Source organism: Artemia franciscana, chromosome 11 (genome assembly GCF_032884065.1).
Source record: "Artemia franciscana chromosome 11, ASM3288406v1, whole genome shotgun sequence".
NCBI lineage: Eukaryota > Metazoa > Arthropoda > Branchiopoda > Anostraca > Artemiidae > Artemia > Artemia franciscana.
The window spans coordinates 19,186,492-19,213,863 of NC_088873.1; the positions used below are offsets into that span (position 1 = coordinate 19,186,492).

Genomic DNA, 27,372 nt, shown 5'->3' on the forward strand with positions numbered 1-27,372 from the left:
AAACTTAAAAAACTAAAAACTAAAAAAAAACTAAAAAAAGGAAAAATGAAAAATAGAAGAGAAAAAGAATACTAATAAAATTAAAAATAAAAATAAAAAAAAATAAAAAAAAATAAAAAGATAAAAAGCTAAAAAAAAGGTAAAAACCAATAAAAAACTAAAAGAAAAAAAGGGAAAAAACTAAAAAAAAAAATTAATCTAAAAAACTACAAAAAAATAAAAAACGTAAAAACTAAAAGAACTAAAAAAGTAAAAAAAAAACTAAAAAAAGGAAAAAAACTGAAAAATAAGCGGGATATAAAACAGGGGGATATAAATGACGACCGGGACACCGGGACATAAGGAATATAAATGAATCAGAAAATACAACTCATGTTTCCAAATGACGTCGTTTGGAGCCCAAATTGAAAATCCAGATCAATTTATGTCTACTTTCAAAGTAAAAGGGCAAATTTATCATAGAGCAGGGTCTCTTCTACCATTCTCAGGCGAGAATCATAAATTTTTACAATTGTACTTCATCAGTGATAGAAATTCTGAATTGAATGCACGTTGCGAAATTTCTCCCAACATTGAAAGGACAATCGTTTCCCAATTACAACATCTTTTCACGAAAATAATAATTTAGTGCGTCTGTTCAAAACAGCCATCGATTTGATGCCTACTTATACGCATAAAATTGTTATTTCCGCTGACAAAACACCTCCTGGCCAACATGTGCGTAGATACAATGCTCCAACTATCGACGAAGTGGCCATCGTTATGGTCGGTGATCAGTTTTTACCTCGAGATATTATTCTCAGGGTTTCCACCACACGTGCTACAACTAAAAATAGGCCTACCAATAATACTTTTAAGAAATATAAACCCACCAAAGCTTTGCTAAGGCACTCGACCTGCCGTAAAAAAAACAATGGAAAGCCTAATAGAGGCCACAATCTTGACAGGGCCTTTTGAGGTTGAGGCTGTTCTTATTTCCAACGGATCTGCCTTTTCAATTTAAAATATTGCAATTCCCAATTCGATTAGCATTTGCAATCACCATTAACAAAGCTCAAGGTCAATCATTAGAAAAATGTCGTATAGATCTTAATACTGATTGTTTTTCCCATTGACAATTGTACGTTGCATGTTCGAGGGTCGGTAAACCTGAAAATCTATTTATATGCAGCGACAATTGGACAGCGAAGAATGTTGTATATTCGTAAGTTTTACGCAGTTAATTTGTATTTTATCTATCTATCTATCTATCTATCTATATAAAAACGAGTTGTATGTATGCATGTTTGTTTGTTTGTAAAAAGAGCGTTTGCTTATGATGTCATTATTAGTATATACGGCTTTGTATATGCAGAGACAATGGGAAAGCCAAGAATGTTGTATATTCGCAATTTTTACGTAGTTTAACTCCTGCAGACGAAATGAATGCTTGCCTAAAAAATTCTAATTTATAGGCACACGTAAAAATATTAAAATTAACTACAAATATGCGTGTCCGATTGCAAAACGATGACTCTGGTCAAACAGTAGACTCAATTTCAGGACGTATACAACTACCTGCTGATTTCTGTAATTTAGTGACGTCCAAAAATGAATTGATTGAAAAAGTGTTTCCGAATATTCTAAAAAATTATAAAAATAATAAATGGCTAAGTGAAAGAGCGATTCTCGCACCCAAAAATATAGACGTCCACGAAATCAACAATATTGTTTTGAACAAGATTCGAGACCAGGCAGTCCTTTACAAGTCAGTCGACACAGTTTTGGAACCAAATGAAGCTGTTAATTATCCATCTGAATTTTAAATTCCATAGATCCTTCAGGGTTTCCACCACACGTGCTACAACTAAAAATAGGCGTACCAATAATACTTTTAAGAAATATCAACCCACCAAAGCTTTGCAATGGCACGCGACTTGCCGTAAAAAAAAACAATGGAAAACCTAATAGAGGCCACAATCTTGACAGGGCCTTATGAGGGTGAGGCTGTTCTTATTCCTCGCATTCCCATGATTCCAACGGATCTGCTTTTCAATTTAAAAGATTGCAATTCCCAATTGGATTAGTATTTGCAATCACCATTAACAAAGCTCAAGGTCAATCATTAGAAAAATGTGGTATAGATCTTAATCCTGATTGTTTTCCCATGGACAATTGTACGTTGCATGTTCGAGGGTCGGTAAACCTGACAATGTATTTATATGCAGCGACAATTGGACAGCGAAGAATGTTGTTTATTCGCAAGTTTAACGCAGTTAATTTGTATTGTATCTATCTATATAAAAACGAGTTATGTGGATGCATGTTTGTTTGTTTGTAAAAAGAGCGTTTGTATATGACGTCATTATTAGTACATACGGCTTTGCATATGCACAGACAATGGGAAAGCCAAGAATGTTGTTTATTCGCAATTTTTGCGTAGTTTGAAACACATATATAAATCTATCTATATTCACAGGTGGGACACAGGGACACAACTACAATGGCGCATAACTAATATGGCGCGTAACGACTTACGCGCGCGGGGGGGCTTGGGGGGGCGCGAAGCGCCCCACCAACTAGGTGTTGGGGTGGCGCGAAGCGCCACCCCAACAGCTAGTATATATATATAATTAATTGGTCTGTGTGTCTCTCGAGTGACGTCATGCTTGTGTGTCAACTGACGTCATGTTTGTTGACTGACGAAATTACAGACCGGGACATCGGGACACAAATGACGACCGGGACATAGGGAATATAAATGACGACCGGGACACTCAAAGAGAAAGCGACCGGGACACAAGGAATGTTCGATTAGCAATCACCATCAACAAAGCACCGGGACACAAATGACGACCGGGACACAGGGAATATAAATGACGACCAGGACACTCAAAGAGAAATTACAGACCGGGACACCGGAACACAAATGACGACCGGGACAAAAATGGAATATAAATGACGACCGCGACGCTCAAAGAGAAATTACAGACTGGGACACCGGGACACAAAGGACGACCGGGACACAGGGAATCAACAACACACGGGGACGCCGGGGGGCACAGGGGGATATATAAATGACGACGGGGACACAGGGAATGTTCGATTAGCAATCACCATCGACAAAGCTCAAGGGCAATCATTAGAATAATGAGGTATAGATCTGAATACAGATTGTTTTTCCCATGGATAATTATATGTTGCATGTTCAAGAGTCGGTAAACCTGACAATCTATTTAGATACACAGACAATGGGACAGCCAAGAATGTTGTATATTCGCAAGTTTTACGTAGTTAAAAATATATATATATCTATCTGTATTCACAGGTGGGACACAGGGACACAACTACAATGGCGCGTAACTAATATGGCGCGTAACGACTTACGCGCGCGGGGGGGCTTGAGGGGCGCGAAGCACCCCTACCAACTAGGTGTTGGGTGGCGCGAAGCTATATATATATATATATATATATATATATATATATATATATATATATAATATATATATATATATATATATATATATATATATATATATATATATATATATCTTCTATCTATATATATAAAAATAAGTTGTTTGTCTGTCTGTCGACTGACGTCATGTTTGTGTGTCGACTGACGTCATGTTTGTCGACTGACGTCATTATAAGGATTGAGCTGTATGTCGTCATGAAGTTGTTTGTCGTCTGACGTCATGTTTGTCGACTAACGAAACTACAGACCGGGACACCGGGACACAAATGACGTGTTATGTCTGTTATAACGTAATAGAGGCAACAATCTTGACAGGGCCTTTAGCAATCACCATCAACAAAGCACCGGGACACAAATGACGACCGGGACACAGGGAATATAAATGACAACGACTGACGTCATGTTTGTCAACTGATGAAATTACATACCGGGATACCGGGACACAAATGACGACCGGGACACAGGGAATATAAATGACGACCGGGAACCTCAAAGAGAAATTACAGATTGGGAGACCCGGACACAAATCATGACCAGGACACGGGGAATATAAATGACGACCGGGACACAGGGACACAACTACAACGGGGACGCCGGGGGCACAGGCGGGATATATAATTGACGACTGAGACACAGGGATTGTTTGAATAGAAATTACAGACCGGGACACAAATGACGACCGGGACACCGGGACATATATATATATATATATTTATATCTATATATATAAAAATAAGTTGTCTGTGGATGGATGGATGGATGGATGTGTGGATGGATGTGTCAGGTGACGTCACCTGAAAAAACTGGATTAGGTGACGTCAAAACTGAAAAAACTAAAAAAAGGCAAAAACTACAAAAAAAACTAAAAACTAATAAAAAAAATAAAAAAGCTAAAAAACTAAAAAAACTATAAAGGTAAAAACCAATAAAAAACTAAAAAAAAAACTGAAAAAACTAAAAAAAGGCAAAAACTACAAAAAAAAACTAAAAACTAATAAAAAAAAGTAAAAAAGCTAAAAAACTAAACAAACTAAAAAACTAAAAAAGGTAAAAAACTAAAAAAAATAAAAAATAAAAAAAAACTAAAAAAAAAGGAAAAAACTGAAAAATAAGCTAAAATAAAGGTAAAAACCAATAAAAAACTAAAAAAAAAAGGAAAAAACTAATAAATGACGACACTCAAAGAGAAAGCGACCAGGACAAAAAACTAAAAAAAAAGGCAAAAACTACAAAAAAACTAAAAACTAATAAAAAAAATAAAAAAGCTAAAAAACTAAAAAAACTAAAAAAAGGTAAAAAACTAAAAAAACTAAAAACTAAAAAAAAACTAAAAAAGGTAAAAACTAAAAGAACTAAAAAAGAAAAAATAAATGACGACACTCAAAGAGAAAGCGACCAGGACAAAAGGAATGTTCGATTAGCAATCAACAAAGCACCGGGACACAGGGAGTATAAATGACGACCAGGACACAAGTAAAAAAAAAAATTAACAAAACTAAAAAGAAGGTAAAAACTACAAAAAAAACTAAAAAGAAAAAAAAACTAAAAACTAATAAAAAAACTAAAAAATCTAAAAATCTAAATAAACTAAAAAAGAAAAAAAAAGGAAAAAAATAAAGGAGAAAAACAAAACTAAAAAACGAATGTATATACAGACCGGTACACCGGGATACAAATGACGACCGGGACACAGGGAATATAAATAACGACCGGGACACAGGGACACAACTACAACGGGGACACCGGGGGAAACAGGGGATATAAATGACGACCGGGACAAAAAAACTAAAAAGAAATAAAAACTAAAAACTAATAAAAAAAACTAAAAAATCTAAAAATCTAAATAAGCTAAAAAAGAAAAAAAAGGAAAAAAATAAAGGAGAAAAACAAAACTAAAAAACGAATGTATATACAGACCGGGACACCGGGATACAAATGATGACCGGGACCCGGGACACAGGGAATATAAATGACGACCGGGACACAGGGACACAACTACAACGGGGACACCGGGGGAAACAGGGGATAACCTGACAATCTATTTATATGCAAAGACAATGGGACAGCAAAGAATGTTGTATATTCGCAAGTTTTACGTAGTTAAAACCATATATATATATATATCTATATTCACAGGTGGGACATAGGGACACAACTACAATGGCGCGTAACTATTATGGCGCGTAACTATTATGGCGCGTAACGACTTACGCGCGCGGGGGGGCTTGGGGGGGGCAATATATATATATATATATATATATATATATATATATATATATATATATATATATATATATATATATATATATATATATATATATATATATATATATATATATATATATATATATATATATATATATATATATATATATATATATATATATATATATATATATATATATATTGAGTTTTCAGTCGAGAACCAATAAAGCTATTATGTAAACATCAAAAATATTTATGTTGTCTGAGCAATAATTTTTAGTTTTTATTTCAAAATAGAAAATTACCTGAATATTTTAGAATTAGTTTTGTTTTTTGTTAGGTTCCTGCTATTCAACGCGTGACTTCAACTCGTCACGAATTAGTAAAAATTAGAAGATGTCTACTTGGAATAATTATGTTGAAAGTGCTCAAAGAGTCTATGCCAAAAAACTTGCGGCTGATAGAGAAAGTAAGAAAAGAAAGCGTGCCGAGGAATCTCAAGGACAGCAAGAAAACAGGCTTGCGGCTGATAGAGAAAGTAAGAGAAGAAAGCGTGCCGAGGAATCAAAAAGAAAGCGTACCGAGGAATCACAAGAACAGTAAGGAAACAGGCTTGAGGCTGATAGAGAAAGAAAGAACAGAAAGCGTGCCGAGGAACTACCAGAGCAACGCGAAACTAGACTTGCTGCTTAAAGAGTAAGTGAAAACAGAAGGCATGCCGAGGAACTACCACAGCAACATGAAACCAGACTTGCTGCTAAAAGAGAAAGTGAAAAAAGAAGGCGTGCCGAGGAATCACAAGAACAGCAAGAAATCAGGCTTGCTGCTGATAGAGAAAGTAAGAAAAGAAAGCGTGCCGAGGAATCAGAGCAACCTGAAAGTTATCGCCTGGCATTCAGGTACAGCCCAGTCGATGATGATAGCTTGAGTAGATGTGTTCAAAGGGGGGGGGGGGACTATGTCTAAAATTTGTCCCTATTGCAAGGCCTTGAAATTCAATGGTGAAACAATGTGAATGTGTTGCGCCTCAGGAAAAGTTAAACTTCCTCTATTGGCTGCACCACCAGAGCCATTGAAGACTTTCCTTACTGGAACTACGTCAGAATCTAAGCGTTTTTTGTCAAAAATCAGAAAATATAACTCATGTTTCCAAATGACGTCGTTCGGAGCCCAAATCGAAAATCCAGGTCAATTTATGTCTACTTTCAAAGTAAAAGGGCAAATTTATCATAGAGCAGGGTCCCTTCTACCATTCTCAGGCGAGAATCATAAATTTTTACAATTGTACTTCATCAGTGATAGAAATTCTGAATTGAATGCACGTTGCGAAATTTCTCCCAAAGTTGAAAGGACAATCGTTTCCCAATTGCAACATCTTTTCCATGAAAATAGTAATTTAGTGTGTCTGTTCAAAACAGCCATCGATTTGATGCGTACTGATACGCATAAAATTGTTATTTCCGCTGACAAAACGCCTCCTGGCCAACATGTGCGTAGATACAATGCTCCAACTATCGACGAAGTGGCAATCGTTATGGTCGGTGATCAGTTTTTACCTCGAGATATTATTCTTCATAAGGGAAACGCTCAGTTGTTAAGAATTGCTGAAACTCATCGATGCTACGATGCCCTACAATATCCTATCATTTTTTGGGATGGAGCCGACGGCTATCACTTTAATATTAAATTGATGAATCCAGCCACTAACAAAGAAATGAATAAGAAATGCAGTGCAATGCATTATTATTCCTATAGACTAATGATTCGGCAGGATGAAGAAAATTATATTTTAAAATGCCGTGAATTGAGTGGGACATAGAGACACAACTACAATGGCACGTAACTAATATGGCGCGTATCGACTTATCGATGCATCGATGCTACGATGCCCTACAATATCCTATCAGTTTTTGGGATGGAGCCGATGGCTATCACTTTAATATTAAATTGATGAATCCAGCCACTAACAAAGAAATGAATAAGAAATGCAGTGCAATGCATTATTATTCCTATAGACTAATGATTCGGCAGGATGAAGAAAATTATATTTTAAAATGCCGTGAATTGAGTGGGACATAGGGACACAACTACAATGGCACGTAACTAATATGGCGCTTAACGACTTAAGCGCGCGGGGGGGCTTGGGGGGGGCGCGAAGCGCCCCCACCAACTAGGTGTTGCTAGTATATATATATAGTATATATATAGTATATAAACTAGCTAGTATATATATATATATATATATATATATATATATATATATATATATATATCTATATATATAAAAATAAGTTGTCTGTCTGTGGATCAGGTGACGTCATGTTTCTGTGTTGACTGACGTCATGAAATTAGTTGTCGTCATTTTTGCTTTGACGGTGACGTCATTCAAGATATTTAAGACATATGTTCACGTAGAAATCTATTAATGTTTAAGTTTACAATGACTGATGAACTTACCATGGCAAAGCCGATGAAGATGCTCAAAGAGTCTATGCCAAAAAACTTGCTGCTGATAGAGAAAGTCAGAAAAGAAAGCGTGCCGAGGAATCAAAAGAACAGCAAGGAAACTGGCTTGAGGCTGATAGAGAAAGAAAGAACAGAAAGCGTGCCGAGCAATCAAAAGAACAGCAAGGAAACAGGCTTGAGGCTGATAGAGAAAGAAAGAACAGAAAGCGTGCCGAGGAATCAAAAGAACAGCAAGGAAACAGGCTTGAGGCTGATAGAGAAAAAAAGAACAGAAAGCGTGCCGAGGAACTACCAGAGCAACGCGGAAGCAGACTTGCTGCTAAAAGAGAAAGTGAAAAAAGAAGGCGTGCCGAGGAATTACAAGAACAGCAAGAAATCAGGCTTGCTGCTGATAGAGAAAGTAAGAAAAGAAAGCGTGCCGAGGAATCACAAGAACAGCAAGAAATCAGGCTTGCTGCTGATAGAGAAAGTAAGAAAAGAAAGCGTGCCGAGGAATCAGAGCAACCTGAAAGTTATCCCCGGGCATTCAGGTACAACCCAGTCGATAATTATAGCTTGAGTAGATGTGTTCAAATCGGGACAATGTCTAAAATTTGTCCCTATTGCAAGGCCTTGAAATTCAATGGTGAAACAATGGGAATGTGTTGCGCCTCAGGAAAAGTTAAACTTCCTCTATTGGCTGCACCACCAGAGCCATTGAAGACGAATGAATGCTTGCCTGAAAAATTCTAATTTATGGGCACACGTAAAAATATTAAAATTAACTACAAATATGCGTGTCCGATTGCAAAACGATGACTCTGGTCAAACATTTTCAGATCAATGGCTGACAATTGGAAACGGAAAGCTCCCAGTAGACTCAATTTCAGGACGTATACAACTACCTGCTGATTTCTGTAATTTAGTGACGTCCAAAAATGAATTGATTGAAAAAGTATTTCCGAATATTCTAAAAAATTATAAAAATAATAAATGGCTAAGTGAAAGAGCAATTCTCGCACCCAAAAATATAGACGTCCACGAAATCAACAATATTGTTTTGACCAAGATTCGAGACCAGGCAGTCCTTTACAAGTCAGTCGACACAGTTTTGGAACCAAATGAAGCGGTTAATTATCCATCCGAATTTTCAAATTTCATAGATCTTTCAGGGTTTCCACCACATGTGCTACAACTAAAAATAGGCGTACCAATAATACTTTTAAGAAATATAAACCCACCAAAGCTTTGCAATGGCGCTCGACTTGCCGTAAAAAAAAACAATGGAAAACCTAATAGAGGCCACAATCTTGACAGGGCCTTTTGAGGGTGAGGCTGTTCTTATTCCTCGCATTCCCATGATTCCAACGGATCTGCCTTTTCAATTTAAAAGATTGCAATTCCCATTCGATTAGCATTTGCAATCACCATTAACAAAGCTCAAGGTCAATCATTAGAAAAATGTGGTATAGATCTTAATACTGATTGTTTTTCCCATGGACAATTGTACGTTGCATGTTCGAGGGTCGGTAAACCTGACAATCTATTTATATGTAGCGACAATTGGACAGCGAAGAATGTTGTATATTCGCAAGTTTTACGCAGTTAATTTGTATTGTATCTATCTATCTATCTATTTATATAAAAACGAGTTGTGTGTATGCATGTTTGTTTGTTTGTAAAAAGAGCGTTTGCATATGATGTCATTATTAGTACATACGGCTTTGTATATGCAGAGACAATGAGAAAGCCAAGAATGTTGTATATTCGCAATTTTTACGTAGTTTAACTCCTGCAGACGAAATGAATGCTTGCCTAAAAAATTCTAATTTATGGGCACACGTAAATATATTAAAATTAACTACAAATATGCGTGTCCGATTGCAAAACGATGACTCTGGTCAAACAGTAGACTCAATTTCAGGACGTATACAACTACCTGCTGATTTCTGTAATTTAGTGACGTCCAAAAATGAATTGATTGAAAAAGTATTTCCGAATATTCTAAAAAATTATAAAAATAATAAATGGCTAAGTGAAAGAGCGATTCTCGCACCCAAAAATTTAGACGTCCACGAAATCAACAATATTGTTTTGACCAAGATTCGAGATCAGGCAGTCCTTTACAAGTCAGTCGACACAGTTTTGGAACCAAATGAAGCGGTTAATTATCCATCTGAATTTTTAAATTCCATAGATCCTTCTGGGTTTCCACCTCACGTGCTACAACTAAAAATAGGCGTACCAATAATACTTTTAAGAAATATCAACCCACCAAAGCTTTGGAATGGCACGCGACTTGCCGTAAAAAAAACAATGGAAAACCTAATAGAGGCCACAATCTTGACAGGGCCTTATGAGGGTGAGGCTGTTCTTATTCCTCGCATTCCCATGATTCCAACGGATCTGCTTTTTCAATTTAAAAGATTGCAATTCCCAATTCGATTAGTATTTGCAATCACCATTAACAAAGCTCAAGGTCAATCATTAGAAAAATGTGGTATAGATCTTAATACTGATTGTTTTTCCCATGGACAATTGTACGTTGCATGTTCGAGGGTCGGTAAACCTGACAATGTATTTATATACAGTGACAATTGGACAGCGAAGAATGTTGTATATTCGCAAGTTTTACGCAGTTAATTTGTATTGTATCTATCTATCTATCTATATATATAAAAACGAGTTGTGTGGATGCATGTTTGTTTGTTTGTAAAAAGAGCGTTTGCATATGACGTCATTATTAGTACATACGGCTTTGTATATGCACAGACAATGGGAAAACCAAGAATGTTGTTTATTCGCAATTTTTACGTAGTTTGAAACACATATATAAATCTATCTATATTCACAGGTGGGACACAGGGACACAACTACAATGGCGCATAACTAATATGGCGCGTAACGACTTACGCGCGCGGGGGGGCTTGGGGGGGCGCGAAGCACCCCACCAACTAGGTGTTGGGGTGGCCCGAAGCGCCACCCCAACAGCTAGTATATATATATATATATATATATATTATATATATATATATATATATATATATATATATTGTCTGTCTGTCAGGTGACGTCATGTTTCTGTGTCGACTGACGTCATGAAGATAGTTGTCGTCATTTTTGCTATGACGGTGACGTCATTAAAGATATTTAATCATGAAGTTAGTTGTCGTCATTTTTGCTATGACGGTGACGTCATTAAAGATATTTAAGATATATATGTTTACGTAGAAATCTATTAATGTTTAGCTTTAAAATGACTGATGAACTTACAATGGCAAAAGCCGATGAAGATGCTCAAAGAGTCTATGCCAAAAAACTTGCTGCTGATAGAGAAAGTCAGAAAAGAAAGCGTGCCGAAGAATCAAAAGAACAGCAAGGAAACAGGCTTGAGGCTGATAGAGAAAGAAAGAACAGAAAGCGTGCCGAGGAATCAAAAGAACAGCAAGGAAACAGGATTGAGGCTGATAGAGAAAGAAAGAACAGAAAGCGTGCCGAGGAACTACCAGAGCAACGCGAAAGCAGACTTGCTGCTAAAAGAGAAAGTGAAAAAAGAAGGCGTGCCGAGGAATCACAAGAACAGCAAGAAATCAGGCTTGCTGCTGATAGAGAAAGTAAGAAAAGAAAGCGTGCCGAGGAATCACAAGAACAGCAAGAAATCAGGCTTGCTGCTGATAGAGAAAGTAAGAAAAGAAAGCGTGCCGAGGAATCAGAGCAACCTGAAAGTTATCGCCTGGCATTCAGGTACAGCCTAGTCGATGATTATAGCTTGAGTAGATGTGTTCAAATCGGGACAATGTCTAAATTTGTCCCTATTGCAAGGCCTTGAATTCAATGGTGAAACAATGGGAATGTGTTGCGCCTCAGGAAAAGTTAAACTTCCTCTATTGGCTGCACCACCAGAGCCATTGAAGACTTTCGTTACTGGAACTACGTCAGAATCTAAGTGATTTTTGTCACAAATCAGAAAATACAACTCATGTTTCCAAATGACGTCGTTTGGAGCCCAAATCGAAAATCCAGATCAATTTATGTCTACTTTCAAAGTAAAGGGGCAAATTTATCATAGAGCAGGGTCCCTTCTACCATTCTCAGGCGAGAATCATAAATTTTTACAATTGTACTTCATCAGTGATAGAAATTTGAATTGAATGCACGTTGCGAAATTTCTCCCAACTTTGAAAGGACAACAGTTTCCTAATTGCAACATCTTTTCCACGAAAATAATAATTTAGTGCGTCTATTCAAAACAGACATCGATTTGATGCCTACTGATACGCATAAAATTGTTAATTTCCGCTGACAGAACGCCTCCTGGCCAACATGTGCGTAGATACAATGCTCCAACTATCGACGAAGTGGCAATAGTTATGGTCGGTGATCAGTTTTTTACCTCGAGATATTATTCTTCATAAGCGAAACGCCTCAGTTGTTAAGAATTGCTGAAACTCATCGATGCTACGATGCCCTACAATATCCTATCATTTTTTGGGATGGAGCCGACGGCTATCACTTTAATATTAAATTGATGAATCCAGCCACTAACAAAGAAATGAATAAGAAATGCAGTGCAATGCATTATTATTCCTATCGACTAATGATTCGGCAGGATGAAGAAAATTATATTTTAAAATGCCGTGAATTGTTTCACCAATTTGTCGTTGATATGTATGCTAAAATTGAATCAGAACGTTTGCTATATATCCGCCTGAATCAGACCAAGCTCCGCTCTGAACAATACATTCATTTGCGAGATTGCAGTTATAAATGACGGTAATACCACAAACGTTGGAAGATTAACAATTTTACCTTCGTCATATGCTGGCAGTCCCCGTCATATGCATGATATGTTCAAGATGCTATTGCGTATGTTCGTCTCTATGGTCGTCCAGATTTATTTATTACATTTACATGTAATCAATCTTGGGACGAGATACTGCAGCTTTTACTTCAAGGACAATCGGCGGTTCATAGGCATGACATTACGGCCCGTGTCTTCCGGCAAAAGTTGAAATCACTGATAAACTATATAGTAAAACTTGAAGTGTTTGGGTCAGTGCGATGCTGGATGTACTCAGTGGAATGGCAAAAACGAGGTTTGCCACACGCACATATTACTAATCTGGCTACATAAAAAAATTACTTCGAACGAAATTGATGATGTGATTTCCCGCTGAAATACCTGATAAAAATGTCGATAAGGGGTTACATGATATTATTGTAAAAATATGATACATGGACCTAGCGGTGACTGAACGAAAATTCACCATGCATGGCCAAAGGAAGGTGCACAAAGCAATATCCTCGACTTTTAGTATCCGACACAATTACTGACAATGATGGTTACCCACAATATAGAAGAAGATCTACTGAAGATGGCGGTAAAACAGCAATAATAAAGAAGCGTAACGGTACCACCATCGAAGTAGATAACCAGTTGGTTGTTCCTTATTCCCTATTATTATCAAAAACATTTAATGCACACATAAACGTTGAATACTGTAACTCCGTAAAGGCCATCAAATACATATGTAAATACGTCAACAAAGGCAGTGACATGGCAGTTTTTGGCTTGCAGCCCGAAATCACAGATTTTGACGAAATCGTACAATATCAGGCTGGAAGATACATAAGCAGTAATGAAGCTGTTTGGCGAATTCTTTCATTTCCGATGCATGAACGTAGTCCAGCTGTTGTTTCACTTAGCGGTACATTTACAGAATGGTCAACGTGTTTATTTCACGGAAACCAATGTGCAACAAAGAGCCGTGAATCCACCGGATACAATATTAACAGCTTTTTTTTCGCTTTGCAAAAATGATTCTTTTGCAAAAAACTGCTGTATACTGAAGTGCCTTCGTATTACACGTGGAATACTAAAAATAAAGTATTTGAACGTCGAAAACAGGGTAAGTCAGTCGACGGCCAACCTACCATCTTCAAAGATACCACGATAGGAAGACTCTACACCGTTCACCCCCAATCAACATGAATGCTTCTTTCTACGCCTGCTTTTGGTGAATGTACCCGGTCCGACATCCTTTGAGTATTTGAGAACTGTAAACGGTACTATACATGACACTTACCGTAGTGGATGCCAAGCTCTGAATTTATTGGAGAATGACCAACACTGGGATAACTGCATCAATGACGCGTGCGAAACGTCAACCCCAAGTCAAATTCGTGCATTGTTTGGCATCATTTTAACAACTTGCTCTCCATCAGCTCCTACAGAGTTATGGGAAAAATATAAGTCAAAAATGTCCGAAGATATACTCCATCGAAAACAGTTAGAGACGTCAGATATGCGTTTTGATTTTACATCATAAATTTATAACTACACTTTAGTTATTATAGAAGATTTGTGCGTACGTATGGCAAACAAACCTCTTCAGGATTTGGGAATGCCTTCACCTAACCGTATCGCTGCTGTTTCGACATGTGTAGAATTGGATCGTGAACAAAGTTACAGTACGAGTAATCTATTGTCGTATGTACAAAATAACATTTCCAAGTTAACGTCGGAACAAAAAGACATTTATGATACGATAATGCATTGTGTCGATAACAACGTTGGAGAAATTTTCTTTTTGGATGCGCCAGGAGGTACTGGTAAAACGTTTGTGATAAAACTGATTCTGGCATCAATTCGATCAAAAAATGATATAGCGTTGGCGATTGCGTCGTCCGGAATAGCCGCAACATTGCTGCCTGGTGGAAGAACTGTTCATTCCGCTTTGAAATTGCCTCTGAATTTGCATTCTACAGAAACTCCCACGTGCAATATTTCCAAATCATCTGGGATTGGTAAAGTATTGCAGCAATGCAAAGTTATTATTTGGGATGAGTGCACAATGGCACACAAAAAATCGTTCGAAAACTAAAAACTAATAAAAAAACTAAGAAAGCTAAAAAACTAAAAAAACTAAAAAATCGAACCCTGGGAACTGTATTAAACAGTTCCCAGGGTTCGATCCCCGCCGCAGCAAGGTTGGGTGACAAGCTTGCTACTTGTCCCTGTAAAAAACACCCAGCAACTTTAACGTCGATTCGACGCCCTATGCGCCAGCAATGGCTCTGGAGGATCTTTATCCTTTATCCTTATTAAACAGTTCAGTTAATATAGGCTAGAGTACGTTTTTTATTATAATAGGCTGCAGCTTCTGCTGGAACCACGATGCTTGATGAAACTAATTTTTTCAAAGACAATTATGGTCAGGAAAAGGCCTACGGCTTTTTCCAAGTTGGAATAGTAAGGGATGATTTTGTATTTACGGCTAGTATTTTACGGCGAGTCGCGTGCCGTTGCAAAGCTTTTGCGGTTTTTTTTTTTTTTTTTTTTTCTTTTTTTTCTTTTTTTTTTTTTTTTTTTTTTTTTTTTTTTTTTTTTTTTTACAGTAGATTGGCTGAGGTACTAACAGATTTTTTTAGTTTTTCTGTTGTTTTCTTTTTTTTCTGTTTTTATAGTTTTTTTTATTGTTGATCGCTTAAACAAAAACCACAGTAGATTTTTTAGGGAGCAGAAGTAAAGAAATGCAGTAGACTAACAGAAGTACAAACAGTGTATTTATTTCTATATTTAGATTTTCAGAAATTATTCTATTTTCATCTGACAAATCAGATTATTTCGAACCCCCCCCCCCCAAAAAAAAAAAAAAAATTACTGCATTTCACATAACTATGTCTACATGCTTCTTATAATGGTAAAAGTTCTTTGAAATATATTGATTTTATTTGAATATTTTTTCGTTAGTTACTACAGTGTAATGCAAAAATGCAGTTTCTGGTAAAAAAAAAAATAATTTTATCCAAAACATTTTTTTTAATTACAAAAGGTTTTTAACTTCCATCAATTTTCTTACGTCTAATTTGCTTAGAAGAAACCATCTTACAGTTTAAGCTATGTATCCTTACACCCCCTGTTATTGTAATCATGATGTCATAACTGATGTCATCAGAGCTAAAGTCATAAAATAACGTTTTTCTATTTACGTCATAGTTCTAATTAAACTATGATGATATTCATTATCTAGTAAATAAAAATGCAGTTTCTTGTAAAACCATTGATTTTGATGTATTTTTGTTTTGTTTTAATTACTAAAGCGCGTAGAGGTGACACATTCCTAATGTTATAATAATGTAAGCTACTACAGTGCTATAGAAAAGTGAAGTTTTTCGTAAAAAAAAATTGATTATATTTAAAAGCCCTTTTTTAATTCCAAATTTTTTTTAACCCAATCAGTTTCCTTTAAAATGAACCATTAAATAGCTTTCTACGATGTTCCAGTGCCAGGCTATCTGAGGTGAAAAAGAAATAAAAAACATGCCGTATATGCAGAATATCATGATTGCAGGCACTTTTCTTTATTTTCAAGCCAATACATCTGCCTGTTTGTACAAGCCAAGGGATGGTAAATTTCCTATATAGGGAAGGCGGTTCTAATAGTGTACTTCTTGTTTTGATATGACTCTATTTTAGGAGTTATGGGTTATATTTCTTTCTGTTGAACGTATTCGTCTCTTGCTAGGTTGCTAGCTACTGGTGCAACCGGATTGAGATTTCGCCAAATAGCACCTTTGTCTATAAACAAGATATGATTGGACCATTTTTATGTCTATTTATTTTCCTTCAAGCCTATCTTTGTCCTTTGAACCTTTTTTTACAAGAATATTTTTAAGCTGAATCTTGATCAACAAATATTTATCTTTAGTCTGTTGTTCAAGTGAAACAGAATGTTTATCTTGGATATCTGGAATAAAATGGCATTTATGCCAATTTTTTTGTCATTTATGTTGAATGTTTTGAAAGTTCCAGAGCTACTGAGCTTCAACCTAAGAGTGAAACTGAAGCTAAGTCTAATCCTGAAAATAAATAAAAAGCAAGAAGAATTTTAAAAGCAACGATATTCTATGATGAAAATATAATGATTTATTGTTATCTAAAGATTTAAGACTACAATTTATTTTTTACGGAGAATGCTTGTTGAAGATTAGTATTTTGACAGCTGATTTTGATACAAATGAAAAGAAAAACACTTGAAATAATGATAAGTTCAGCATTCCTAATTGTATTTTTACATGAAGTTTTTCAAAATATGTATTGTTTTTTTTCTTCAAATTATCAAATTCGTCTGAGTATTTAATAATACTTTCTTTTGCTGCTCAGTCGGATAAATTAAAAAGTTGAAATTGACGGCAAATTAGTTTGAGAATGTCTGCTATAAAAATAAAAAATGTTTACTTTATTCCTCTTGATCCAGTTTAAGGTGTGCTGCCCGCACCGGTTTGGAGCTATAGTTTTTGTCTTTTCAGTTTTAACTCAAGCCACAGATTAACATTCTTTATTTAGATTTTTTTTTAAACTACCCTGGTTTAAACTTTTATCTCCATCCTCTCTGAAAGAGGTCCCAGACTTTTGAAGGATTTATAAAATCATTTTGACAAGCTTATCTATCTAAAGTTTGGGTGTCTGAAATTCTTCTCATTTTTCTCTATATAGGAATTAATCTGCGGGTTTTCTGGCTTCTTTCATGCGTAAACATGTCCTTGGCACCCATTGCCTTTCCAAGTATGTAGGAATTACATTATCGGTATGGCGAGCCATTTTTGAAAGGAATCCATCAATTGATTTATGTCTTCCTAGTTTTAAGAAGTCACATGAGCCATCTGACAAGAGACCACGCCCCTCGCAAAGTAATTTGCAAATCTTCTTTTAAAATTCAAGTCAAACCTTTCAGCTCGTTTTGCATTGCCCCATCAATATTTTAGCTAAAGAAATATAGTGTTTGCTTCATTTGTCCCATTTTGTTTAATCTGTAGGCCTACCATCTATAGCCAAACAAGGAACATATCGTTCTTGAATGTGGTGAGAAGAGGTTGCAAGAAAGGATGTAATGGAAATTAAGACTTCTTGGGAGAGTCTAAAGAGCTCTGAATAGATTGGGGTTGAGGAGGAGTGTGCGCAGCTTTATTGGCCAAAGGCTGCCTGGTGCGGCAGAGATTTGTTATTAGGAGCAGTATAACACATAATAAATTATATCATTTTTTTCATATTCTAAATTTTCCACTGTTTACTTTTATCTATCTTCTGTATATATAAAAATAAGTTGTTTGTGTGTGTCTGTTGACTGACGTCATGTTTGTCGACTGACGTCATTATAAGGATCGAGCTGTTTGTCGTCATGAAGTTGTTTGTCGACTGACGTCATGTTTGTCGACTGACGAAATTACAGATCGGGACAACGGGACACAAATGACGACCGGGACCCCGGGACGCAAATAACGACCGGGACATAGGGAATATAAATAACGACCGGGACACAGGGACACAACTAAAACTGGGACGCAGGGGGGGGCACAGGGGGGATATATAAATGACGACCGGGACACAGGGAATGTTCAAGGGCAATCATTAGAATAATGAGGTATAGATCTAAATACGGATTTTTTTTTCCATGGACAATTATATGTTGCATGTTCAAGGGTCGGTAAACCTGACAATCTATTTATATGCACAGCCAACGGGACAGCGAAGAATGTTGTACATTTGCAAGATTTAAGTATATAAGGCATTGTATATGACGTCATTATAAGATGACACTACACACCGGGACACTCAAAGAGAAATTACAGACCGGGACACAGGGAATATAAATGACGACCGGGACACTCAAAGAGAAATTACAGACCGGGACACCAGGACACAAATAACGAGCGGGACACCGGGACACAGGGAATATAAATGACGACCGGGACACTCAAAGAGAAATTACAAACTGGGACACCGGGACACAAATGACGACCGGGACACAGGAAATAAATGACGACCGGGACACAGGGACACAATTATAACGGGGACACCGGGGGGCACCGGGGGATATATAAATGACGACGGGGACACAGGGAATGTTCGATTAGCAATCACCATCAACAAAGCTGAAGGGCAATCATTAGAATAATAAGGTATAGATCTGAATACGGATTGTTTTTCCTATGGACAATTATATGTTGCATGTTCAAGAGTCGGTAAACCTGACAATCTATTTATATGCACAGACAATGGGACAGCGAAGAATGTTGTATATTCGCAAGTTTTACGTAATTAAAAACATATATATCCATCTATATTCACAGGTGGGACACAGGGACACAACTACAGTGGCGCGTAACTAATATGGTGCGTAACGACTTACGCGTGCGGGGGGCATGGGGGGCGCGAAGCGCCTCCACCAACTAGGTGCTGGGGTGGTGCGAAGCGCCACCCCAGCATCTAGTTTAACAATATAAACCATTTCAAATATAAATTACTACACTAGGGAGAAATTTTAATAAGATTTTTGATTTAATGGTAAATAGATCTGTTATGTCTCACAGCCCCGCTGTGTTTTAGTTTTCTATGTTTGCTGGGTATTAAAATGCATAACCAGGAATGTTATTTATTTGGGGATGCCCTCCCCCTTCAACATTTTGGGCACTGGTTCTGCCAAAAAACTTGTTCTTTTATATAACGACGCGAAAATACTGACATGTCATCAACAGAAATCTCGAACATGGTCCGTTTTACATTTTACTGACTCCTGACGTGATTTTACAGACGTTGCCATAATTTTTCTTTTGGTTAATTAAAGAGCATGGAAATAGTGACAACCTCGGTCGGTAAATGCAGCGGTTTTGCCTATTCGTGCAGTGATTCTACGTATCGTATTCAGAACAGATATTATGCTAATTATTGATAAAAAAAAACAGTTGGTAAAGTTCCTCACCCTCCCCTTCCAAACATTTTGGCTAGTAACGAACCTGTGCATAACTGTTTAATAAAACTAAACATTCATTAAGGCTAATGGTCTTAATTTGTGTCCAATGCTATTTCTCCTATGATAGAAAATCATGAATAACTTCTGCGATTTTGGTGATTTTGAACTGATTTTTTTTTTGATGACTCTCGAGTTAAAAAGGAAAAAAATGTTGGTTTCACTTTTTCTGTATATGCTTTACCTATTGTGCAAAAAAAAAGAAATCAAGTTATTTTAGTTTGGTGAATAAAAATTTAGTGGATGGGAAATGACAGTAGATTTTTTTTTTAGTTCATCCTGCCAGTATTTAAAAAAAAATGTTGGTTGCAGAATTGTTATATTTTTATTTTTAACGGTGCAAAAAATTATTTTTAATTTTCAACATTTTTCTTGCTAGAAGGTATGAAGTTGGCTCCAGAGGGTAGAATTTTGGATCATATGTAGATTTTATAATCTACAACCATTACAGAAAATTTCTGATGTCTATCATAAATAGTTTGAAAGCAAAATCAGAAAAATACAATTTCAAAATGTGCTTACTTTTTCCTTATTTTACCCCTGTTTCCGGCTTAATAGCGTTGTTCATCAGCCAATAGAAAAAAAGGCGGGATTCTTATCCAATTTTAGGCATTACGCCTCCAAGGCATTGTGTCTCTGATTAGTTGACTTGTCAACTGAAGTCAATAAGACATTTGAGATATGAGGAAGAAAATTATCAACAAAAGGTGGCTGAATTTAAAATACCGGTAAGTAAAAATTACATATACAAGTTTCATTCCCTCTTGTCCATTAAATAAAAAAAAAACAAGTTTTTTTTAACTGCATGTAAGGAGCGACATTAAAACGAACAAAAATTATTCCGTTTATGAAAGGGGGTAGTCCCTCAATGTCCCGCTCTCTACGCTAAAGTTTGACTCTTTCTCACAACTATACTTTTTAAAACAATAAGAAACTTTAGCGTAAAGAGCGAGGCGTTGAGGAGGGGACTACCCCTTTCATATACGGAATAATTTCTGTTCGTTTTAAGTTTTAATGACGCTCCTTACTTGAAGTTAAAAAAAACTGTTTTTTTTTTATGTAATTTCTGAACGTTTTTAAATTAATGCATGTTTTGATTTGGCTAACCGCACAACGAAATTTGCATATCTTTTTTTGTCTAAATGGCTTTCTCATATTTTCGTTCTGACGATTTTGAAGAAAATGGGGTGGGGGAGGAGGTCTAGTTGCCCTCCAATTTTTGGTAACTTATAAAAGCACCTAGAACTTTGTATATTTGTATTACATATATGAGGGGGTTTGCCCTTTCGTCAATACCTCGCTCTTTACACTAAAGCTTAAATTTTCTCCCGGTTCTTTAAGAATGACCCTAGAATCACCAAGTCCGTAGAATATATAGTTGAAATTACTTTAACGGAAAGAGCGAGGTATTTAGGAGGAGATGAACCCCTCATATGCGTAATAATTTCTGTTCGTTTTATGTTTTAATGCTGCTCCTTACTTTCAGTTGAAAAACTTCTTCATTATTATTTTTTCAGTGTTTTTTTTAATAATGCTAGAAAATCCTATGCCCCTTCATTGAATTTCTTTTCCCCCGTGACAAATTCCTCTAAGTAAAGATCCTTCAACGTAGCTCCCTCCCCTCTACCCCCCCCCCCCCTCAGCCAAAACCCCTCAACCGTTGACTTTTAATTAAAAGGAATAGTTGTGGGAAAAGTCAAGTCATGGCCAATTGTAGAAAAAGCCAAGACAGATTGTCCATTTAAGTGGGCATCAGGTCAAGGTAAACACTGATCAAAGTTTATAACTTGTAGCCCCTCCCCCGGGAACTATGGGGGAGTAAGTCGTCCCCAAAGACATCTTATTATGTTTTTTGACTATGCTTAAGAAAATGGCTATCTCAAAATTTTGATCTGTTGACTTTGAGAAAAAAAATGAAAGTGGGAGGGGGCCTAGGTGCCCTCCAATTTTTGGTCGCTTAAAAAGGGCACTGGAACTTTTCATTTTCATTAAAATGAGCCCTCTTGCGACACCCTAGGACCAATGGGTCGATACAATCACCCCTGGGAAAAAGAAAACAAAAAACAAATAAACACGCACCCTTGATCAGTCTTCTGGCAAAACAATTCTATGACTTTTAGGGCGTGTTTCCCCCTTTTTTCCAAAATAAGACAAATTTTCTCAGGCTCTTATCTTCTGATGGGTAGGACTAAATTTAATTAAAATCCGATTCTTTTGACGTATTTATTAGTATCAAAAATTCGTTTTTTAGACTTTCGTTTACTATTGAGCCGGGTCGCTGTTTTGTTTTTCTATGGTTCTTTTCATTTTTTTTTAGAAAGGTGCTGCTTGGAGAACAAGATAAAGATAATTTGTCAAATGGATCGAAAATTTCAGAAGAATTTTCAGCAAATCCTCTCATAGACGATTCAAATAAATTGGGAAACGGTAGTGGTTCTTACGGTGTTGATTGCCCCGATACGAATACTGAGATAGACTTATCTGGAATTCCAGATGGAAACTGCATTGTGAATCTAAAGTATTTCCTTGCTGAAGTAATTTCAGCATTCAGACACAAAATCAGTTGCGATCACGGAAAATTGATTATAAAGCAATTAGAAAAGAAAGGCCTGAAAACTGAACTGAAAGTTAAGTGTAATAAGTGTAACTGGGAAAAGAGGATTAAAGGTGAACCAGAATGTCCAGCAACAAGCGTAAAAGAATATCTTTCAAGTTTTACGGACCAGACACAGGTTGCTTTTTCCGAAAAAAAATCAAGTCTTAAAGGCTGCTTGAATTCGAAGGCTGTTTGGGGAGCCATGGGTAGTGGAGGAGGGTATTCTACACTGTGTGAATTCTTCGGGGTGCTTGGAGTGAAACCAATGTCACGAATAGTTTATTCCCGTATTGAAAGGCAGCTTGGTAATGCTTGGATGAATAGTTTATCGGAAATTTTGCTAGAAAATGGACGAGAGGCCTTAAAATCAGCCATTCATGATGATAGGTATAAGGAGGACTCATACTGGACAAAAGTGATATGTGATGGAGGCTGGAATAAGCGTAGCAAAGGACACGATTATTCGGCCAAAGGATGTGTTGCAGTTATCATAGATGCATTTACGAAAAAACTGTTATATGTTGGCATAAAAAATAAATACTGTTATATATGTTTTTCTTCTGCAAACGCCAAAGTAATTCCCAAAGATCATTTCTGCTTTCTGAATTATAACGGAAATTCAAGGAGCATGGAAACAGATATTCTAGTTGAAGGCTTTCGTTCCAGTGAGGAGATGCACGGATTACAGTTTTTAGAGTTTATCGGTGACGGTGATTCCAGTGTTTTTTATAAGCTAAAACAAAGTGTTTCCTACGGTTCCAACATACGGAAACATGAATGTGCAAATCACGTCACAAAAAACTATACAGCCCATCTATATAATTTGTGCAAAAATAAAAAAGGTTTGTACACAAAATGTCTTCCCCGAGGAATTATCCAGCAACTGACAAAAAATTTAAGGGGTGCGATAAAAATAAATTCTGAAAATAATGGAACAGCAGAAGAATTGAAAATCTTGTTAAAAAGAGGTCCGTACCATGTTTTCGGAAACCACACAAAATGTGATTCTGGATGTCCTAAGATAGCTGAATTGACCGTGAATAGTAAAATAGAAGATCGGTGGCATAATTTTCCCCTGCACGTGTTTGAAGATGTTATGACAGAGGTCGATATTGTGTGTCGAAAAGCAGAGCAGCTTCGAAATGACGCAACTACAAACTTAGCTGAAAGCTACATGTCAGTTGTTGCTAAATTCATCGGAGGAAAGCAAATAAGCCGGTCTAAACGAGGTTCATATCATGCAAGAGTTCATGGAGCAAGTCTTGCTTATAATTCAGGTCCAAAATGGCATCAATTAGCTTGGAAAAATATTTTTGGGCTTAGTCCTTCTAGCGTAACAAAAAAATATCGTAATAAAACGGCTAAACTCCGTGTAATATCTAAACGTAATTTGACCAATTATTATAGTGCTCTTGGAGGAAAACACGTTGCTAAGTTAAAAAATAGAAACTATAACTTTGGTAATCGTGACTATGGACCAAATTGCAATAAGCCAGACATGACTTCTGATGAAATGAATTTGGCCATACAAAAATATACTGACGAGAATTTAAAATTGGATTTTGCCAGTATAAGCTTTTTGTTCAACATTACCAAGGGCCAATCCAAAAATGACACTTGGGTTGAAGAAAGATCTAAGAGAATAACTAGTAGTTACTTCCACAGAATTGCAACCAGAAAAAACAGCACCAGAGTTGCCCCAATTGTTAAGCAAATTCGAAACTTGGGACCTAGATTCTGCTCTGCCCTAATGAAAAAGGGCTTAGATTTAGAAGTAGTGGCACTAGAAGCATATGAAAACAAATTCAACTTAAAAGTCGTAAAGGGAGATCAAATAGGACTCAGTGTGCATCCACAGTATCAGTATCTTGCTGCATCTGTAGATGGGCTGCTCCCTAATGGCACACCTATAGAGATAAAAACGGTGCATAATATACCAGAGTTCAAAACCATTTATGATGTGGCCCAGTCAAAAAATTTAGTTAAAGCATTTTTTCTTGAATTATCCAGTGAAGGTCTTCAGCTAAAAAAAAATCACAGGTATTTCGCCCAGATACAAGGCCAACTCGAGATACTGGATAAAATGGTATGCCACTTAATAGTTTATAACTCTATTGAGGATTGGGAAATAATTACAGTTCACCGATCGAAAGACTACTGGGAAAAAATATTTCCGAAGCTTGAAGCCTTCTGGAATGAATCCTTACTTCCTGAAATTTTAGACTCAAGGGTTGCAAGGAATATGGAAATCAGAGAACCTGTGTCTGTAAAATGTACAACAGCCCACCAACCGAAGGACTCAAGCTTGTCTCAAGAAATAAAAAGAGGAAAAAAAAGAAGGTTGAGTCGAGTTGAAGTGAACAGCAAGAAAAAAAACGCACAGAAGGGATCGGGGGAGAACAGTGAATTTACCAGGAACTCAATGCATGAAAACAGTGATTTTGAAGAAATAATTTGGTCTGATTTGGAATAGATAAATCTTCGTGTTTGATAAAAAAAAATGTGTTAAAAAATATTGGCAAGGAAAATTATTTTTTCCTCCATAAATTTCTGTCTCATTCTTCGTCAATGTCCAAAAATAATGAAGTTTCTTATCTGGTCTGAAGTATATTAAATACATTTAATACAAACAATTTTAGTTTTTTTCTTATAAATTTCTTGTATGTTACTTGGGCTTAGTATTTGTGATTTTTATAGTTTTTCCTACAATTATTACGTTTTCTGTACAATTCGTTCATTTTTGGTATTTAATTAAAGCGTCTTTAAGTTTCTTTCCGAAATCTTGTGCATCTCGCCCTAACACAAAATAACGTTAATGCCCTAATCTTATTACAAGGAAAATAGCTTTCATCTTATTAATTCCAAAATACTGACAAAAAAAAAACACTATAAAAATCAAGGTGACTGGAAAGATATTGAAAATGAACTGAATGTGTAATGTATAATTATTTAGTGTTTAATATACTAATTACAGGAAACATCAACAATTAAGGTTTACAGATTCTATTTAGCGACAATTTTTTATTTTGGTTTACGGTTAGAACGGAACTCTAGTCGAACTCCTATGGGCAGTAATTTGTGTCCTTTTTGGTTTAACTTTAGCACTCATTTTAATTTTTAATCGTTTAGGATTTAATTATTTGTATATAGCAGTACCCATTTCTTTTATGTTTGGTATAATTATTTATTTTTATTTCTCTTCATTTTCAGTCAATTATGCATAGACAGTAATGTTTGACCGTTTCACATTTAGATCATTGAAGGATTTTATTTTCTGTCCGTCTGTTTCAAATGGCTCTTTAATTTTCAATTACTTAACTCACTAGCCTAATTGTATAATGTACATTCCCAGATTGCTATGAAATCACGATCTTGTATCAGACTTAGCAGACATCTGCCATGCTTGGGATACTTATGTCATGCTTGGCACAGATCATTCACTCTTAGTACTGTTCTCACAGTTCCGCTATGCTTGGCACACTTCTGCCATGCTTGGTACTAGCCACCTGAGGTATATGATTTCTGAGAGTGAAAAACCTCTCAAACATTCATCCTTTTTCTTTGGGTAGTTTACTTTTGCATGTGCGGACTGTTTGTTTTCGTTGTTGTATTTTAATGGAGGCAGATACGATGGACAAGGGTTTTTAAATTCCTTTTGGGAAATCCCAAACTTTTTACTGTTATCGCTTTTCTTCTATTTCAATAAAAATTCTTTTTTATGTGCTTTAACCCGTATGCGCCTGAGAGGCTATATTTCTTCCAAAATAAGTTCATTAGTACGGGTATGCATTGAGTTTTTCGTTTTACACAAACTTTTCCTCTTGTTATCTTCCCAATAAATTAGTTTTATTTCCATCAATTCTGTTTATGTGCTACTTTTTCATAGTAAATTTATGATGGAATGGCGGATTAGTCTTCTTAGTTATTTAGCAGGATGAGATTGAGGAGCACAAAAACACAAACGTACGCAAACACAGGAACAAGTCTACACACACACATCAAATTACCAATTACGCACTTATTGTTTGATGCAAGCTGTGCTAGAGTTTTGTTCGCAGGAATTCTTCAATTCAATTCAATCATATATATTTAAATAAAAACACATAATTCCATGTACATAATCGGCCAGGAAAGCACAAAAGTGCTTGACTAGGGCAGAAACTTCACTAAAGAATAATTAAACAATCAACTAACAGAAACAACGAATCAACTGGATTTATCAAAAAAGAAAAAAAAAGAGAAAAAAGGGGAGTGACGAAGAGAAAGAAAAGAAAAAAAAGAAAATAAAAGAAAAGATCGAAAAGAGGAGGACCGTATGATATTCAAATCTAAACAGTATTTCTGGAACGACCCTTCACTGCTCGCTTGAAGGTAGTAAGGTTATTTGAGTTCCGGATTTCCAAGGGGATTGAATTCCAGATAGCTGGTGCATATCCGTAGAAAGTCCTTTGCGAAAGCCAAGTTGGGTATCGCACAGAAGATTCTACTCCTGGAGGTAATCATACATTCTTTCATGGACTACTTTCTCATAAATCTTCGAAAAAAAGGTAAAATAGAAATGGATCGGTAATTACTCGGTTCATTTTTTGACTTCCCTTTGTGAAGGGGTAGCACTCAGGCTAATTTAAGTCTTTCTGGAAAAGTTCCCTCTTCAAGTGATAAATTAATCAGATGAGTCAAAATAGAAATAACAATTGTTTTTGTTGCTTTAACGATACTTCATCTACTCCACAGGATTGTTATTTCATACACATAATTATTTCATTTTCATCACAATTTGTAAAAAGGAATTCAGAAGTAACATGACGAGGTTTAAGTTTGGGGGCTGGTGGACTTCGAGAACTGAAGATTAAAAGAAA

General features: G+C 36.2%; 1 protein-coding gene across 1 annotated transcript in view; it reads left to right on the forward strand.

Moving 5' to 3' along the window:
• The window catches only part of LOC136032924 (ATP-binding cassette sub-family D member 1-like), a gene marked incomplete at its 3' end in the record, with an annotated part of 76,341 nt that overhangs the window by 39,683 nt on the left and 9,286 nt on the right, over positions 1-27,372 (forward strand).